The following is a 20,647-nucleotide window of genomic DNA, read 5'->3' as shown; positions in this document are numbered from 1 at the left end:
AATGCTCACCAGATGAAATCCCCTAACTCTGCAGAATACAATATATCCCTCAATAACAATGCCAACACTTATTCATCACCCCCAAACTGACTTAGGCCACTAGGCAACAATAAGGTCTTCAGTTACAGAAGCATACTTTATTAAAAAAGGAGTTTGGATCAAACAAATTATAGCTGTGAGCGACGATGGAGGGGGAGACAAAACAATGGGAAAAGTCTAATTAAAGTTGAGCTTCTAAAGGCAAGCGAACTTCCATGGGGAGTCCAATATGACTCTAGAGCAGATACCTCTGCATGGTACGGCTGCAGGAACAGCACTATGTAAACTATGAGGGAATGTAAAGATTGTCATATACCTATAAACTGTTTTTATTTTTTATTTTTTTACAACAAATCAATAATGAATGTGTTAGAATAATGGATCATGAACCCAATTCCCTTTATTACAGGTGGAAATCAATAACTATTATATTCTGGTCACAGAGGTTGTAGTTGAACACATGTTCTTATATTGAATGTGTTTTATTGATAACAATCACATTTCAACAGCCTCTGGAAAAGTCTCAGTGCCAGGTCTGAATGACATTTACAGCTGTACTGCAAATGTCTCTCCTCTCTCCATGCGTGCCTGGGGAGGTCAAGCGAGGAGAGGGGCAGTAGCAGAATGTAATCACAGGACATAGAACCGGTTCAATCTTGGCAGGGTATCATCCCCATGGGGGATCGACACCTTGTAACTGTAATGTCAACGGAGCTCAGTCTATGTGTGGTAGTGTCACTATTCCATCCCCACACTGTACCCACCATGGCATAGCAGGTTAAAACACAACTGTTGTGCAGGAAATCCGATCTCATTGTCAGAATCTGTCTCCTTCAGACAAGGATGTAAAGCGCAGTTCTCTAGGAGCCCAGTGTGGGACAAGAGGGACAAGTTCAGATACAGTGGTTTGGCTTAGGCATGGACATTTACTGTGAACTTAATCATGAGACTCAGGTTCTACTCGTGGCTTTATGATGGTTGTTTATGTTTGTTGTTTATCCCGAGAAACAGCATTGTATCTTTAACTGGTTTTAGGGCCATGATACACAATAGCAATTATAGTGGTGTTGTTTTTATTTGAGTTTTTTACAGCCCAGGCATACCAACTCTCCTTTTAATTGTTCTGTGTTTATCATGCTTGCCCAGGAGTAGGAGGACGAGGAGAGCTAATTCTGCATTGATGAAAAGAGTTCACCTAATCTGTTATGAACGTCCTGAGTACAAACTACATTTGCACTTCAGAAACATTCTTCATGTTCGATTAACAGTCAAATGCAATTAAGCTGTGAAACAATATATGAACTAAGCAACACCACAAACAGGTTTTTTTCCTTTCATTAAAGTAACACTTGTATTTTACAACCACTGCCTGGACAATGAGAATTAGTCAAATTGTTCCATTTGTAAGACAAAATAAGTTCACTCTGCAAAAGAGCTAGAAGACATAAGCTTTAAACATACACTTCTAAAATGAAGAAGACGCTAATTTGGGAGAATGCCTCCTGTCATTTTGTACCATTATACACTGAGTGTAGAAACCATTAAGAACACCTGCTCTTTCCATGACATAGACAAATGGAAAGGAAATCCCAGAAGATTGAATTGGTTATAGCAGCAGCAGAGAAGTTTTTGGGTATCAGCGATTTTACTGCAAAAGAACTACAGGGTATTTGGTATTTTATTAGCATCCCCATTAGCTGTTGCAAAAGCAGCATCTACTCTTCCTGTAGACCAAACAAAACATAAAACATGACATAATACAGAACATCAATAGACAAGAACAGCTCAAGGACAGAACTACTATCAATTTAAAAAAGGCACATGTAGCCTACATATCAATGCATACACACAAACTATCTAGGTCAAATAGGGGAGAGGCGTTGAGGTGTTGCTTTATCTGTTTTTTTTAAACCAGGTTCGCTGTTTATTTGAGCAATATGAGATGGAATGTAGTTCCATGCAGTAATGGCTCTATATAATACTGTACTCTTTCTAGAATTTGTTCTGGATTTGGGGACTGTGAAAAGACCCCTGGTGGCATGTCTGGTGGGGTAAGTGTGTGTGTCAGAGCTGTGTGTAAGTTGATTTTCAACACATTAACATTTCTTATAAAAAGAAGAAGTAATGCAGTCAGTCTCTCCTCAACTCTTAGCCAAGAGAGACTGGCAGGCATAGTATTTATATCAGCCCTCTGATTGCAATTAAGACGTGCAGCTTTGTTCTGGGCCAGCTGCAGCTTAACTAGGTCTTTCCTTGCAGCATTGGACCACACAGCTGGACAGTAATCAAGATTAGACAAAACTAGATCCTGCAGAACTTGCTTTTTGGAGTGTGGTGTCAATTACGGACAGACCTCTCCCCTTTACAACCATCTTTATAACCATTGAATCTATATGTTTTGACTGTGACAGTTTACAAGCTAAGGTAACACCAAGTCATTTACTTTAGGAACGTATTTGTACCAAATACAATGCTCTTTGTTTTAGAGATGTTCAGGACCAGTTTATTGCCACCCATTCCTAAACTGACTGCAACTCTTTGTTAAGGGTTTCAGTGACTTCATTAGCTGTGGTTGCTGATGCGTATATTGTTGAATCATCAGCATACATGGACACACAAACTTTATTTAATGCCAGGTCATTGGTAAAAATAGGAAAGAGAGGGCCTAGAGAGCAGCACTGTGGTACACCACACATTACATGTTTGACATTAGAGAAGCTTCCCTTAAAGCAAACCCGTTGAGTTCTATTATATAGATAGCTCTGAATGCACAGTATAGCAGAGCTGAAAGTCTGTTGTTAATTTGTTTACAGAGAAATAGCATTGTATTTAGTAAAACACCATTTTTCCCAACAGTTTGGTAAGAGCTGGCAGCAAGTTTATAGGTCTGCTGTTAGAACCAGTAAAGGTCGCATTACCACCCTTGGGTAGCGGAATTACGTTGGCTTCCTACCAGGCCTGAGGACAAATACTTTCCTCTAGGCTCAGATTAAAGGTATGACAGATAGTAGTGGCAATAGAGTCAGCTACCATCCTCAGTAGCTTTCAATCTAAGTTGTCAATGCCAGGAGGTTTGTCATTATTGATCGATAGCAATACTTTTTCCACCTCTCCCACACCAACTTTACAATTTTCAAACTTGCAATGCTTTTCTTTCATTATTAGTTTTTTATGCTTGAATACGATGGCTCAATGTTCGTTGTTGGCATTTGCTGCCTACGTTTGCCCACTTTGCCAATGTAATTGGCAACATCAAATGGATTTGTGATGAATAAGTCGTCTGATTCGATGAAATTTGTCTTTCTGCCCATAATTTCTTTTAAAGTACTCCAAGGTTTTTTTCCATCATTCTTTATATTATTGATCTTGGCTTCATAATACAGTTTCTTCTTCTTTTTGTTGAGTTTAGTCACATCATTTCTCAGTTTGCAGTAAGTCAGCCAGTCAGATGTGCAGACAGACTTATTAGCCACTCCTTTTGCCTCATCTCTTTCAACCATACAGTTTTTCAATTCCTCATCAATCCATGGAGCCTTAACAGTTCTAACAGACCATTTTGTAACAGGTACATGTTTATCTATAATTAGAAGAAGCCATTTCGTAAATTAATCAAGTGCAGCATCTGGATGCTCCTCATTAGTCACATCAGACGAACAAGTATTTTTAACATCATCCACATAAGAGTCGCAGCCAAATCTTTTGTATGATCTCTTATACACTAATTCAGGCCGAGCTGTTGGAACTCCTGGATATAGCCACTATATTGTGATCACTGCATCCAATGGGTACGGATACAGCTTTAGAACAAGGTTCTACAGTATTAGGAAAAATGTGACATACATGTGGATGATTTTGTTGTGGATGATTTTGTTCCTGTAGTGTTGGTAAACACCCTGGTAGGTTGATTAATAACCTGAACCAGATTACAGGCACTGGTTACAGTAAGAAGCTTCCTCTTGAGCGGACAGCTTGATGAATATTCAGGTCCCAAAGAAAGCAGACCTCTCTGCTTACATCACATATACTATCAAGCACTTCACACATATTATTTAGATACTGACTGTTCGCACTTAGTGGCCTATAGGAACACCCCAAAAGACAGTCTTTAGATGTGCCAAGTGAACCTGCAACCACAACACTTCAAAAACACTTGACATGAGATATTCTCTAAGCATTACAAGGATATGGCTCTGAATATATACAGCAACACCTTCCCCATAAGCATGTCGTCTGTCTTTTCTATATATGTTATATCCCTCTATTGTTACTGCTGTATCATCAAATTAATTATCTAAGTGAGTCTCAGAAATGGCTAATATATGAATGTTATCTGATGTTAGTAAGTTATTGATTTCATTAACCTCATTTTTAAGGCTACATATTTTAATATGGACTATGTTCAGCCCTTTCCTGGGTAGCTTATCAAAGATAGACATAATACTGACATTGCTCGTCCATATATTTATATATTGTTAATTGCATTCCTTTACTTAGATTTGTGTGTATGGTTGTGAAATTGTTAGATATTTCATGTTAGATATTACCGCACTGTCGGACCTAGAAACACAAGCATTTCACTACACTCGCAATACCATCTGCTAAACACGTGTATGTGACCAATACAATTTTATTTTATTTTATTTACTGAAAAGAGCAAACAAGCAAGATAAGAAACATACATTCAGCAGTCCATTAATCAATTGGTGTGTGTGCTGTGGGGTTGAAGCTACGAACCCATGGGCTTGGCTATCATAGCGGATGTAAGCAATATCCTCACGTGCTCTGGCAGCTTTCATGGCTGGGATAAGTTCTTTCATCTTCTGGTGCACAGCTTCAGGATAGTCCTCGTTGAGGAAGATATACGTTCCTCTCAAGTTCTTAGCTCTTTCAAGAGCAGCTACCTTGTCCTTGAACCTCAGGAACTTGACCACTATCTACCTGGGCCTGTCACCTGGGCCGGTGGTGGGTTTTCTAGTCCTGTGGGCGCGCTCCACCTCAATCTTCCTGTGGTCCACCTTCAATTTCTCAGAGATCGTTTCCCTCACTTTGTCCTCAGACTCCGTCCAGGTCTCATGTGGAAATTCTGCAATTCCATCCACAACCATGTTGTTCCGCCTTGATTGTCCCTCAAGATAGTCTGATTTATCTGTCATTGTTATCATGGATTCAAACATAGAACTGATGTCCCCTCTCAATGACTTACAGATTGCTGTCATCTTGCCGTACTCCTGTTTCAACTCATCTAGCTGACCCTGGGAGAACTGCAAACTGTTCTTCAGGTCCTGGACCTCTCTGGTCGGGTCATCCAATCTGTTATTAGTTGAATCCACCAATATTTGGACAAAACACTTGATTTTCTTGTTGTTGTAACAACTGCTTACAGAACTCTTTTAGTTTGTTTAAAAGATCCTTCACATTTGATAGAGAGACGCCAATGTCCTCAACGGTTCTCCCGTCGGCTTTGGTCTTTGTCATGGTAGCTAGCAACGTAGGTTACGCTGTTACTCCTCGCATTTCCAGACAGGGCAGGTCACAGTGAGGAAACAGCAAACAGTAGGGATCTAGACAGCCACAAACCCGGGACAATCCGCGGTCCCAGCCACAATGGCTAACCGCGTCACGGGCTGCTTTCAAGCCCCCAAGAAAACCATGCTAGCTTGATATGCAACAAGCTAGCAGCTAGGCTAGCTACAACACCAAATAGCTCCTCAGACCCGTCCTTGGTCGACAGGATCACTGGACAGAGACTAGCAGTCCCAGCAACTGATACCAACTGTGTCGCGGATCCAGACTAAAAAGTTAGCTAGCTACTAAGAACTTTCCAATTCACTTTCAAAACAACAAACTTTTCAAAACAACAAAAACAAGCTCTTCCTCGTTCCAGGTTCAACAGGAGGCCTACTCTTTAAGTCCAGTCAATAACAATAGCCTGGGGTTTTGAGAGAAGGGGTTCCAGCCTCCCAGGCTGACGGCCTGGTGTAAGATCTGTTGGGGCCAAAGTAGTGGGAAGGGGTGGTGTGTTGGGGATAGTGGTATATACACTGAGTATACAAACAATTAAGAACACCTGCTCTTTCCATGACATAGACTGACCAGGCAAAGCTATGATCCCTCATTGATGTCACGTGTTAAATCCACTTCAATCAGTGGAGATGAAGGGGAGGAGACAGGTTAAAGAGGAATTTTTAAGCCTTGAGACAATTGAGACATGGATTGAGTATGTGTGCCATTCAAATGGTGAATGGGCAAGACAAAAGACTTAAGTGCCTTTGAACAGGGTATGTTAGTAGGTGCCAGGCGCACCGGTTTGTATCTAGAACTGCGACACTGCTGGGTTTTTCACGCTCAACAGTTTCCCGTGTGTATCAAAAATGGTCCACCACCCAAAGAACATCCAGGCACCTTGACACAACTGTGGGAAGCATTGGAGTCAACTTGAGCCAGCATCCCTGTGGAACGCTTTCGATACCTTGTAGAGTCCATGCCCCGAGACTGTTCTGAGGGACTCAAGATTAGGAAGGTGTTCTTAATGTTTTGTACACTCAGTCTTGCTAATGAAACGTCTCTCTTCGCTTTACAGTACCTGGGTGCCTAAATGGCCTTTTTATTTCCCTGAAGAACTAATGAGCAGAACTTTGGACTATACTGTAATATATACCAACAATTATTATTTTATTGGGAACATGAGCCTCTACAGGTATACACCCTACACTCTTAGAAAAAAGGGTGTTTTCGAGAACCTAAAATGGTTCTTCGGCTATATGCATAGGAGAACCCTTTGAAGAACCCTGTTGGTTCCAGGTAGAACCCTTTTGGGTTCCATAAAGGACCCTTTCCACATAGGGTTCTACGTGGAACCAAAAAGGGTTCACCCTGGAACCAAAAAGGGTTCCCCTATGGGCAATGCTGACCATTTTTTTAAGAGTCTATAAGCACACGGTAAGGACATTCATTTTTTGTTTTTCTACCGTTTCTGTCACACCATGATCTGTTTCACCTGCCTTTGTGATTGTCTCCAACCCACTCCAGGTGTCACCCATCTTCCCCATTATCCCCTGTGTATTTATACCTGTGTTCTCTGTTTGTTTGTTGCCAGTTCGTCTTGTTTGTCAAGTCTACCAGCGTTTTTGTCTCAGCTCCTGTTTTTCCCCAGTCTCTCTTTTTCTTTCAAAACCATTCTGGTTTTGACCCTTGCCTGTCCTGTCTCTGTGCCCGCCTGCCCGACCCCTCTGCCTGCCCCTGACCCTGAACCTGCCTGCCGTGCTGTACCTTTGCCCCACCTCTGGATTACCGACCTCTGCCTGACCCGACCCTGAGCCTGCATGCCGTCCTGTACCTTTCCCCCAACACAGGTTATTGACTCCTGCCTGTCTTGACCTGTTGTTTGCCTGCCCTGTTGCTGTAATAAACATTGCTACTCCGACACAGTCTGCATCTGGGTCTTACCTTCAAATCTGATAATTCTACAGGGTTCTATAGCAGCTCCATGCCAAAATTACTACTGGCTCAAATCGTGTACAACTTTCCAATGGAGCAGAACAAAGATTGTTTAAGAATATCTTTATCTGAAGATACAGGAAGACAGATGAAAGTTCTTCAACTGCATGGAACATGAGATCAGCAACAGAGCACATTGGTTTGAAGTCAGACCTATCCAACCTCTTACAGATGTAACCAAACAGGAACTTGTCTGTGTGTTATGCATCTGGCCTAACACGCCAATGCTCAGGCCATGCTCACACACAGGGAGACCCCTAACACAGTTACACACATGCCATTCTTTCATATCAGCCCCCCTGCTGCTCAGGGATTTCCCCAGCTACATCCATCATAGCAGACGACTCTGAGGAAGGCGTCACTCACAGGGGAGGGAATGCACAGTGGAGAACACACCTCTCATACCAGTGTCGAGAGCACATTGTGGGGGGGCACACATGTACCTAAATTGGGACATAAAACTAGTGTGGGGGCAACACTTATAGGGTCCTGAGAACCTGCATACTAGACACGCAAGAAGAGGGAGAAAAGGGTGAGAGAGAGAAGAGTGGGAAAGAGAGAGAGAGCAAGAGAGGCATACTCTACAAACGGCTTTAGAGAAGACATTGAAGCTAAATCCAAAGATGAAATGAGACAGCATGGAAGCTAAAATAAAAACGTATCATTCTGCTTTGTTTTGGAGCTAATAAACATGTTATGAGGAGAGATACAGCCTGGCTGGCAGTTGGTGAGAGCAGAAGCAGAACATCTCCACGGGGTTCTGGGAGAAAGTGGGGCAGAGCAGAGGAGGAGTGGTGGAAGCTGTAACATGGTAAATGTTCACTAGTAAATGCCAGCCCTCCCCAGCCCAGTTTCCCCAGACAGTTACAACTCACTGGGGTCCAACACTGGTATATAATTAGGCCTGATTCACATGTCCTGCTAATGAGCTACTGCATGGTGATGGAGCCAAGAGACTTTGGATCTACAGTTAATCTCCTATATTTTTGTTGATGGTGGTGGAACAGTCTCAGGTGCCGCTCCAGATAAATGTTCAATTGGCGTGAGATCTGGTGACAAAATGTCTGAGATGGTATCATGTGACCTTTTATGATCATGTCCTCAATTGATACATGAAGTGTATTCGGGTTGACTGCATGTGACTGCATATATTAATGTTGAACCATGCACTTACAGTAGGAATGACAAACGAGAGAAGCGTATAGTCTCTGGTTCGCTTGGATTTGTTCCAGTTTTATTCTTTCATTGCTAATTTGACAAAGAGAACATCCAAATGAGGCAGATTTTCCCAAGCGTTTAAAACGCCTGTCTAGGAACGAACATGAACATAACTCCCCATTCTGTACAACATTTTAGTGCTGTTTACGCAGAATAACAGTGTAGAATGTGGAGTTTCCTCTCATTCTATTGACTATGTGAAGTTTTCCGTGAGTCAGAACATCCCTCAGGCAGAGACATGGAGGACGAAGGGAGGTGGGCAGTAGACCTACACAACATGGCCAGAAGCTCTGACCTAGCAGGTCCTCTCTGTCCAATGGGACTGGAGGTGTAGGAGTGGACTGGAGGTAAGTACTGCATGTTATAGAACAGCAGATGGTGGGTGTTGGGACCCCAGAGGTAGCACTTTATTCACATCTCAATATGAGTACCCAATCCCATTCCTCTCTCTGTACTGTGACGGAAATAGCAGCGTTGGAAGGCCGTCATCTACACCCTCCTCAGAGGCAAGCAGCGAAGCCTTTTGTCACTGTGACTAGCAGGAGAGCTACATTACAGTCGGAATATAGGACGGCTATTATCCACACATAGAGTTGCACAGAAACACTATCTCATACATGAAGATGTACTGTACACCAAACCCTTTACGCTCTACATGCGAATGTAATGTCATGTGTGTAGGTGGCAGGAAAGTCAGGTGCAGGTGAATTGAACTTAGTAAAATGGAGTCGAATAAGACTTCACAAAACTCCAAAACCAAAATGACAAATAAATAAAAGTGGGTACAAGAACCTGTCGCGCACCAACACATAATACACAAAACATACAATCAAACAATCTCCGACAAGGACATGATGGGAAACGGAGGGTTAAATACACAACATGTCATTGATGGGATTGTAACCAGGTGTGAAGGAAGACAAGACAAAACCAAAGGAAAATGGATCAGTGATGGCTAGAAGGTTGGTGACGTACGACCGCCGAACACCCCCGAACAAGGAGAGGGACCGACTTCAGCTGAAGTCGGGACAGCGAAACTGAAAGCAAAGATGAAAACAGAAAGAAACTAGCTGGTGTGTGTTGAAAACACCACAAGTGAAATATTAAAAACATACAAGAATACATGACCTTCCTTTAGACTCTTGGTGTGAGCCAAGAATCAAATTGCTCTCTTTAGAGTTGCACATTATACCACTTAATGCAGTGATCAATGTCAGCAAGGTGCCTTCTGGCCAATAGAACATTCCTGTCATCACCTTTCCTTGCTCACACAAAAATGTACGCATGGCATGCACTCAGATCATATTTTACTGCATGGTACCAAGGAGCGTGGAAATCAGTGGATCATGCAAAGCAATATACTGAAGGGAAGGCAGAGGAATATTGGCAAATGCAGGCAGTTAATAATTGAGCATTCAGACACCTTCGCATGTTGGAGGGTAGCACACGAAAGCCTCCTCTTCCTTGCTCCCTCTTTTTTCTTTGATGTCCCATCAGTCTGTGCCTACAGGTCTGTTGAAGGGTTTGGCTGTGGACAGAATGGATTGACCTTTATTCTGGTAGCCCTAAGGTCCAATATGTATTACAGGCCATGAATCAGGCACATATACTGTATTTTCCCACGGAGATAAAAATGTGTGTACTTACAGTACCAGTCAAAAGATTTGGACACACCTACTCATTCAAGAGTTTATCTTTATTTTGACTATATATTTTTTTACATTGTAGAATAATAAGTGAAGACATCAAAATGATGAAATAACACATATGGAATCATGTAGTAACTTAAAAAGTGTTAAACATTCTTCAAGGTAGCCACCCTTTGCCTTGATGACAGCTTTGCACACACTTGACATTCTCTCAACCAGCTTCATGAGGTAGTCACTTGGAATGCATTTCAATTAACAGGTGTGCCTTGTTATAAGTTCATGCGTTTGAGGCAATCAGTTGTGTTGTGACAAGGTAGGGGTGGTATACAGAATATAGCCCTATTTGGTAAAATACCAAGTCCATATTATGGTAAGAACAGCTCAAATAAACAAAGAGAAGCTACAGTCCATCATTACATGAAGGTCAGTCAATACGTACAATTTCAAGAACTAAAACGTTTCTTCAAGTGCAGTCGCAAAAAACATCAAGCGCTATAATGAAACTGGCTCTCATGAGGACCTCCACAGGATAGGAAGACCCAGAGTTACCTCTGCTGCAGAGGATAAGTTCATTAGAGTTACCAGCCTCAGAGATTGCAGCTCAAATAAACACATCTCAACATCAACTGCATGAATCAGGCCTTCATGGTCGAATTGCTGCAAAGAAACCACTTCTAATGGACACCAACAAGAATAAGAGTTTTGCTTCGGCCAAGAAACACGAACAAGGGACGTTAGACTGGTGGAAATCTGTCCTTTGGTCTGATATCCAAATTTGAGATATTTGGTTCTGTGTCTTTATGAGACGCAGAGTAGGTGAAAGGATGATCTCCAAATGTTTACTTCCCACCGTGAAGCATGGAGGAGGAGGTGTGATGGTGTGGGGGTGCTTTGCTGGTGACACTGTCTGTTATTTATTTAGAATTCAAGTCACACTTAACCAGCATGGCTACCACAGCATTCTGCAGCGATACGCCATCCTACTGGTTTGCGCTTAGTGGGACTATTATTTGTTTTTCAACAGGACAATGACCCAACACACCTCCAGTATGTGTAAGGGCTATTTGACCAAGAAGGAGAGTGATGGAGTGCTGCATGAGATGACCTGGCCTCCACAATCACCCAACCTCAACCCAATTGAGATGGTTTGAGATGAGTTGCACTGCAGAGTGAAGGAAAGCAGCCAACAAGTGCTCAGCATATGTGGGGACTCCTTCAAGACTGTTGGAAAAGCATTCCAGGTGAAGCTGGTTGAGAGAATGTCAAGAGCGTGCAAAGCTGTCATTAAGGAAATTAGTTTTTAATTTCATTTAATCTTTATTTAACTAGGTGTCACTGGATGTGCATTGTAGGCGAAGTCAGGTGCAGGAGAGCAAAGTGAAGTGAACAGGCGCACACTTTATTCCGGTAAAATATCAAAAGAACAAACAACGTACCAAAAACTCGGAACACAGACAAATGTCTGGCGCGTAACAAAACACCAATTGACAAAATACATGTAACACAAACAATCTTACACGAAGACATGATGGGGAACAGAGGAATAAATACATGTAGATTGATTGGGGAATGAAAACCAGGTGTGCAGGGAACAAGACAAAACAAATGGATACATAAAAAATGGAGCGGCGATTTCTAGAAAGCCGGTGACGTCGACCACGGAACGCTACCCGAACAAGGAGAAGAGCCGACTTCGGCGAAAGTGGAAGTCAGTTAAGAACAAATTCTTATTTACATTTACGGCCTACCTGTCAAAGTGTGGCTAATTTGAAGAATCTAAAATTTAAAATATATTATAACACTTTCTTGGTTACTACATGATTACATATGTGTTATTTCATAGTTTTGATGTCTTCACTGTTACTCTACAATGAAAATGTTTTTTAAAAGAAAGAAAAACCCTTGAATGAGTAGGTGTGTCCAGACTTTTGACTGGTACTGTATCTTTCTAGACACTCCTCAGACATTCCCAGACACTTGCAATCTTGTTTTTGCCTCTATTCAAGGTCATGTTCTATCATTGTTGCAGTGAAGTACTATTTGATATTTGTATATTATATACAGTACCGAGAAAAAGTATTTACCCCTTTCTGATTTTCAAAATGTTCCATATTTTTGATATTGAATGTGATCAGATCTTCAATCAAAACCTAATATTGGATAAAGGCAACCTGAGTTTACAAATATCCCCAAAAATGTATACTTATTTAATTTGATTAGTTAACAACATTATACAACATTATACAACACCTGTGTTTCACATTCCCCTGTGTGAAAAAGTAATTGCATCCTTACACTCAATAACTGGCTGTGCCACCTTTCGCTTCCATGACCACAACCAAATGCTTGCTGTAGTTATTGATAACTCGCCAGACCCACTGGCTCCAGGTCATCTACAAGTCCATGCTAGGTAAAGCTCCGCCTTATCTCAGTTCACTGGTCACGATGGCAACACCCATCCGTAGCACGCGCTCCAGCAGGTGTATCTCACTGATCATCCCTAAAGCCAACACCTCATTTGGCCGCCTTTCATTCCAGTTCTCTGCTGCCTGTGACTGGAACAAATTGCAAAAATCGCTGAAGTTGGAGACTTTTATTTCCCTCACCAACTTCAAACATCTGCTATCTGAGCAGCTAACCGATCGCTGCAGCTGTACATAGTCTATCGATAAATAGCCCACCCATTTTTACCTACCTCATCCCCATACTGTTTTTATTTATTTACTTTTCTGCTCTTTTGCACACCAATATCTCTACCTGTACATGACCATCTGATCATTTATCACTCCAGTGTTAATCTGCAAAATTGTAATCATTCGCCTACCTCCTCATGCCTTTTGCACACAATGTATATAGACTCTCTTTTTTCCTACTTTGTTATTGACTTGTTAATTGTTTACTCCATGTGTAACTCTGTGTTGTCTGTTCACACTGCTATGCTTTATCTTGGCCAGGTCGCAGTTGCAAATGAGAACTTGTTCTCAACTAGCCTACCTGGTTAAATAAAGGTGAAATAAAATAAAAAATAAAATAAGTCTCTCACATCTCTGTGGGGGGATTTTGGCCCACTCTTGCATGCAGAATTGCTTTAACTCAGCGACATTTGTGGGTTTTCAAGCATGCAACTGTTCGTTTCAAGTCCTGACACAACATTTCAATTGTGATTAGGTCTGGACTTTGACTAGGCCATTCCAAAACTTCAAATTTGTTGCTTTTTATCCATTTTCATGTAGACTTGATTGTGTGTTTTGGATCATTGTCTTGCTGCATGACCCAGCTGTGCTTCAGATTCAGCTCACAGACAGATGGCCTGGCATTCTCCTGAAGAATTATCTGATACAGAGCAGAATTCATGATTCCTTCTATTCAGGCAAGTCGCCCATGATCCATGGCCCATAGCTCATTGGAGAGGGAGAGAGAAGTCATATCCTGAAAGGCCATACTCCAAGAGTCCCTGGGGTAGAGAGAGAAAGAAAGAGGGAGAGTGTATCTCACCAGCACAGATCAGGAACAATGAATACCTTTTTATAAACATTTGAGTTGTTTGGATTCAAAATCTGAGTTGTTGACCAATAGCATTACCGTTGAGTTAACTTCCAACCAGATATCAGACCTCCAGGATGTAAAGACAACAGAACTTCTGCTACCCAGAAGTGTGACAAAATGGAGGTTGGCAAGAGCAACACACAGAATGCTGAATTCCTAAAACAACACAAAGGAAACTCCTGATTACAGTTGATAAGAGTCACTTTGGGGTCCTGGGCCGCCCTACACTGTCCCCATGTTCAATATTAGCCAACGTCTGTAATGACTCATGTCACGTCATTCTGATTGGCGATATAATATTGAGACTCAGAAGAATAACTTGCCTTTGAGCCCTTAGGGCCTTTGAGCCATTTGGCTTCTTTAGGCATCTTAGTTTCAAGTTTTAATGTCACATGCACAAGTATGGTGAAATGCCTTTCTTGTAAGCTCTAAACCCAACAATGCAGTAATAAATAATAATGTAACAAAAATAAAAAGGTAGAAAAAAACACAAGAGAAATACAAATAATAGCAATTGTATCAGGTCCTTTTGGGAGGTTAAATACATTTTCTGAACTTGATGACCTCTGTCTGAATTGTCTCTTTTTACACTGAATTATCCCCCTGGAGCCTTCACTATAGAGTATGTATTTGACCCGATTGCATACTATGGTCCCCACTTGAAACAGTGGAAGATACCTCTCTGCATTTTTAATTCTATACAGGGATTGTAAAAGAGTTGAACCTTTTCTCCAACTATCAGTCTTTCCTTCCCTTTGTGCACACTATGCATAATCAATTTGTTTAATACATTACATTATTCCGTGATAAAACCATTTAGCCCTGATGCATCTGTGCAAATAGGAGATTAGGAGAAAGGCAATACAATGGTGCATACAAAAGGCAGCCATTCAGCCCGCTACAATCGCTCACACAAAGCCAAGCTGTCAGTGTTTACGACCCTTGGCAAGGCACTTCAGCTCACATCTCCAGCAGTACATTGTTAAAAAGGCTGCTGCAGTTAATGCTGCGTAAACAAACAATCATGTTGTTGTCGGAGATCATATCCACAGCTCTCGTAAAACACAGTTCCTTCAGACCCCCCACAGTAACTTTCCTACTAAGTCTAAAATTAAGATTCATGCAGCTCACAGACATTGAGAATCATGGATACTGGCATTACCTGGCAGAATCTGGGGAGTGCTTGCTCATGTGTGTGGCCTGAAATGGATTTTAGGTTTAAATATAACAGTGTGAACTAGCATTCCTCCACCTGTCTCATGCTGCCTGCTCTGTCAGACCTCTTTTGATTTTAAACTGTTACTGATAGTCAACTGAACTGGCTTTTGTCCAATATTCCTCTTTAATTCTGATCCCCAAATCCTGACTCTTTTCCACACGAAGAGCTCTTTGTCTGTGATGTGGCACAATTTAATCCTCGAAACCAGACGGTGTAGCAGGATTACCGCAATTTCACTGGTGTTTTCCATGTTGTCTGTTAAACGCCACAGAGAATAAAAGGTACGGATGGTTGGTGCAGTGTTATAAAAGAAAGGAGGCGTGCTGCGGGGTACAGCATGAGCAGACGGTGAGAATCTGGAAAGGTTTATTTTATGCTTTCTCTTCCTCTCAGTGTGTTTCCAAGATCATCTACTACATTTTCAAACTTTCCTATCAATTATTAAAGTTGGCTGTAGCTATAAAGAGGATTTTAAAAAAAAATAGTACACAGAGAATGTTGGGCTGGAGGAAGAAGAGCTAGTGTGGAGTACAGGGAAGGGACACAAACCAAACCTTACCTTATTATTAATTCATCTGATTCATACTGCAAATATATTTAACAGGGACATAGAATGAAAACCACTTCAAAGTCCTGTTTCTCTACGTCAGCACATGTATTTGTGTCTCTCTCTCCCAGGACCTTTTCCAGGCATGTAGACAGGGAGAAAACACACTGGCTTTGGGGTTCACACAGTTCAACATACGTAGCACAGTGCCTGCATTGACGTTTCAATATATTTCATATTGGCTTAGAATGTCTGGCATTCCACTTTTTGATGGAAAACAGGAACCCTGAGATGAAGCCTTAACACCTATCTTTATCTCCGCTTAAACACCCATTGTGTGTTTCCCTGTGGATCACTTCTAAGTGCCGGATTGAATTGTATTCCTGTGGAGAAATTCCCATGTTCAATTCAACAGACAATGGATTTGCCCTTAACTCTGGTGCTTTGGTCAAGCATTCCCTCATCTCTCACAAACAATGTGCCTGTTACAAATTCAATCATCGAAACCATGCCCTTCAAGATTCTCATCTAATATTGCACTCAGGACAATACTTTAGCCAGCCCAAGGACAGAGGAGTGAAATAGAATAGAAATGGAACCAGGGCCCTCATCCAGTAATGTCTCCACTGGTGGAATGAGGGTGGCTGGGGCACAGACTAGTCACAGATGGGGACTCTCTGGACCAGGCTGCCTGTGGCTCAATGACACATACAGATACAGAGGCTACAAACCCCTTCTCCACCTGCTGACAGTCTGTAACCTGTTTGCCCCACAGTCACATGGCAACAGGCCCCATCCAGTGCCTAATGGACGTAATAACCTGCTCTAGATGTGATACCACTGTTTGGATTTAACCATCACTGAGAGTTAACAACCCAGAGGGAAAAACGGGGTGGTTTTAATCGGATGGTAACTATGTCATTTCATCCTTGATTGTAGTGATGTCATTTGAACCAGTTTTACCATCTGGGAAGTCAGTACTAAGGCTACAATTCATTTCACCATATGTGTCATACCTGAGATCTCTACAGTTTATTATGCACATTATTATTCCTATTAGATAATAGTTACAATGTAAGGATTATGAGGGGCACTCTTAAATGTTTTTCCTTAGGTATACCTTTCCTGACCCTGTTATGATAAGGTGCCTGTAAGCTTTACCATTATCTTAAAACACGACGCTTAGTACCCAGTACTATACAGCTTGATCTAGGCTGAGCATCGGATCAATACCCTCTTGGCGAAGAAGCACATGTTACCTGTCAAGGCTTTATGGGTGCCTTGACTTGACAGATAATGTGCCGGAGGTGAGAGGAGCTCAGGGGGATCCCAGGGGAGGAAAGGAGGAGGAGGGTGGGGCATCCACAGGCAGTGATGGAAAAAGTACCCAATTGTCATACTTGAGGTAAAAGTATAGATACGTTAAAAGTTATAAGTAAAAGTGAAAGTCAGCCAGTAAAATACTACTTGGGTAAAAGTCTAAAAGTATCTGGTTTAAAATATACTTAAGTATCAAAAGTAAATGTAATTGCTAATTTCATTTGTCACATGCACCAAATACAACAGGCGAAGACAACAGGCGTAAAATGCTTACTTACAAACCCTCAACCAACAATGCTTTACGAAGTTTTAAGAAAAAATAAGTGTTAAGTAAAAAATAGATTAAAAATGTTTTTAATTAAAAAATAAACAAATAGTTAAACAGCAGCAGTAAAACAACAATAGCGAGGCTATTACAGGGGGTACAGGTACAGAGTCAATGTGTGGGGACACCAGTTAGTAAAGGTAATTACGGTAATATGTACATGTAAGTAGAGTTATAGTGACTATGCATAGATAATAAACCGTATCAAAAGTAAAGGAGAAAGTATAAATCATTTCCTATTCCTTCTATTAAGTAAAGCAGATGGCACCATGTTCTTGTTTAATAAATGTATGGATAGCCAGGGGCACACTCCAACACTCAGACATTATTTAGATGCATTTGTGTTTAGTGAGTCCGCCAGGACAGCGGCAGTAGGGATGATCACGTGTTCTCTTGATAAGTGTGTGAATTTGACCATTTTCCTGTCCTGCTAAGCATTCAAAATGCAACGAGTACTTTTGGTTGTCAGGGAAAATGTATGGAGTAAAAAGTACAATAGTTTCTTAGGAATGTAGTGAAGTAAAAGTTAAAGGAGTCAAAAATAGAACAGATACACCAAAAGTGAGTACCTGTGCTGTGTGTTTTGGGCTTTCTTGCCCTTGTGGATTGCGCAGATGATTACGGGTCTCGTCCCGTGTGTTTATCATTGTGCGCATGTGTTATTTATTCAAGGTACACCTCACTCTTTTGCTTTGGGTTTCAACCCTGTGTTTTTGTTATGTGTTTGTTTGGTCTTCGTCCCCGTGCCTTTACACGGCACGCCGTAATTTGGGGCTTAATTAAAAAAAACTATTACGCATTCCTGCGCCTGTCTCTCGAATCTTCATGCCGACGTGACAGATCCACAGAGTATTTATGAGTCATACTAGATTCAATATCCAAGGATTATACAGTAACTAGCAACATAAATATGATAAAGAGAAAACACAGTAATACCCAGACCTGACTTGTTTAATGCCCACCTGATGACACAGCTGAATGATAGTGATGGATGATGATGGAAATGGAATCCGCTGCTGAAGAGTTGAGTGGATAAGGGGATTGTAAAACCCATTCCCCCTCACGAGACTGAAAATATTTGGCATGGGTTCTCAGATCCTCAAATGGTTTTACAGGTGCACCATCGAGAGCATCCTGACGAGTTGCATCACTGCCTGTTATGGCAACTGCTCGGCCTCCGACTGCAAGGCACTACAGAGGGTAGTGCGTACGGCCCAGTACATCACCGTGGCCAAGCTTCCTGCCATCCAGGACCTCTATGCCAGGCGGTGTCAGAGGAAGGCCCTAAAAATTGTCCAAGACTTCAGACACCCTAGTCATAGACTGTTCTCTCTGCTACTGCACGGCAAGCGGTACCGGAGCGCCAAGTCTAGGTCCAAGAGGCCTCCAAACAGCTTCTACCCCCAAGCCATAAGACTCCTGAACAGCTAATCAAATGGCTACCCAGACTATTTGAATTCCCCCCTCCCCCACCCCCTTATACACTGCTGCTACTCTCTGTTATTATCTATGCATAGTCACTTTAATAACTCTACCTACATGTACATATTACCTCAAATACCTTGACTAACCGGTGCCCCCCCACATTGACTCTGCTCTTTAATAATTTGTTATTCTTATCTCTTACTTATTTGGGGGTATTTTCTTAAAACTGCATTGTTGGTTAAGGGCATGTAAGTAAGCATTTCACTTTCAGGTCAATACCTATACCTGTATTCAGCGCATGTGACAAATACAATTTGATTTGATTTGATTGTCTGGAATCAGATCAGAGGCAACAGCCTGATTTGTGTGATCATGCCGTGTGGATTACTGGTTCAGGTGGGAACGTGTCAGGAGGGAACACAGAGAGAGAAGAAAGGAGGAGACAAGAGAAAGCAGGAGGGATTACATCAAAACAGATTAAACTGATATAATTTGTGAGATATAGTATAAAGAGTAGTGAAGCGAGGTAGAACTCAACGTAAAGAGCAGTGAGGTAGACCTAACAAAATGCAGTCCCTATAAAACCCATCCAATAAGGCTGAGGATCTGGAGGAAAACCTGCATGCCCAACATGTTATGAAGCCCTTTCACACTAGCCAGGGTTTCCCATACCACTCCTGCATGGAACTCTTCCAAATGGTTCTGACTGAAGACGGTGGGTTGTATGACGCTTATTTATACTCATTTCATTCCTGTAATCCCTGGGTTGAGAGGGGCAAAGCTGCACCAGACGGTGGACTTCAGCCTTCTGACACTGACTGGGATCTAGGTGCTCAGCTTAGTTGAGCCAAAGCAAAGAGCCTCAAACAGGGCCATGTGTTTGTAGTGCAGCCAGGCAGCTATGGTAAGATGACTCTGTGGGTCAGAGCAGGGCTAGCAAAGATGGAAGTGCATCTATCAGATCCGTGTCAAACAGCTGGGAGAAAGAGTGGGAGAGATGACAGATCCCCAAAAAGTAGCTCAGCAGGGCAGAGGGCATCCCTTAGAGGAGAACAGACAGACAGAGGCTGGAAGAGAGAGAGGATGAGAAGATATTGGTTAAGTTTGTTAGGCACTTCTCTGGGTCTGTCTGGTCTGTGTTGTTGACTTGGATCAGATGGTCGGGATGGAATAGATAAACCCTGGCTAACAGAGGAGGAGAGAGGGAGGAGAGATGGAGGGGGCTGAGGGGGAAGGTGGATGTGGTGGGTTAAACGCATTGATGATGGCCTTTCTACTGCTCTGCACAAACTTCACTTCAAATAAAAGAGGAATGGTGAATATTTTTTATACAACGGAGAGAAGTTGAATTCTATCTGATCTAATTTGTGACAGTGTAAAGGCATCCTGCTGACTTCAAACACACCCCTCCTTCTCTCTGTCTCTCTCTATCTGAGCCTCTGGCAGAGCAGAGAGGTTTTTAATGGGATACAAATAGGTGGCTGGTGGGCGGACTGAAGTGGAGTCTGACTCCGTATCACATCCTCATGGAGAGCCACTTAGCTGGAATTGTTTCTCACTAAACCAATTGTCCTCATAGAGAGAACAATTAGCACAAGCCGCTGTCAAGGTCAGATCCTAAGCTGTGCTTTTGCTTCTGTTTCTGCCTCAGTAGTCTAGGGATTTATTTAGTACTGTACAAAAACTATGACGACAGGCCCATGTCTGCATGTCCTGAATGTTAGCAGTGGAATTGGCATGTTTACAAAGTGTTGTTGTTCCACAGCCACACCTGCAGGTTGAGGGTGGTAGGCTACTGTACTGTTCTGTACCATTTCTGCACCTAACAATGTGTTCAAGCATTATTTTATTTGCATGTGCAT

This window comes from Oncorhynchus tshawytscha, linkage group LG27, assembly GCF_018296145.1.
Source record: "Oncorhynchus tshawytscha isolate Ot180627B linkage group LG27, Otsh_v2.0, whole genome shotgun sequence".
In the NCBI taxonomy this organism is placed as follows: domain Eukaryota; kingdom Metazoa; phylum Chordata; class Actinopteri; order Salmoniformes; family Salmonidae; genus Oncorhynchus; species Oncorhynchus tshawytscha.
The sequence above is the reverse complement of the archived record's forward strand: the minus strand, read 5'-3'. Positions refer to the sequence as shown.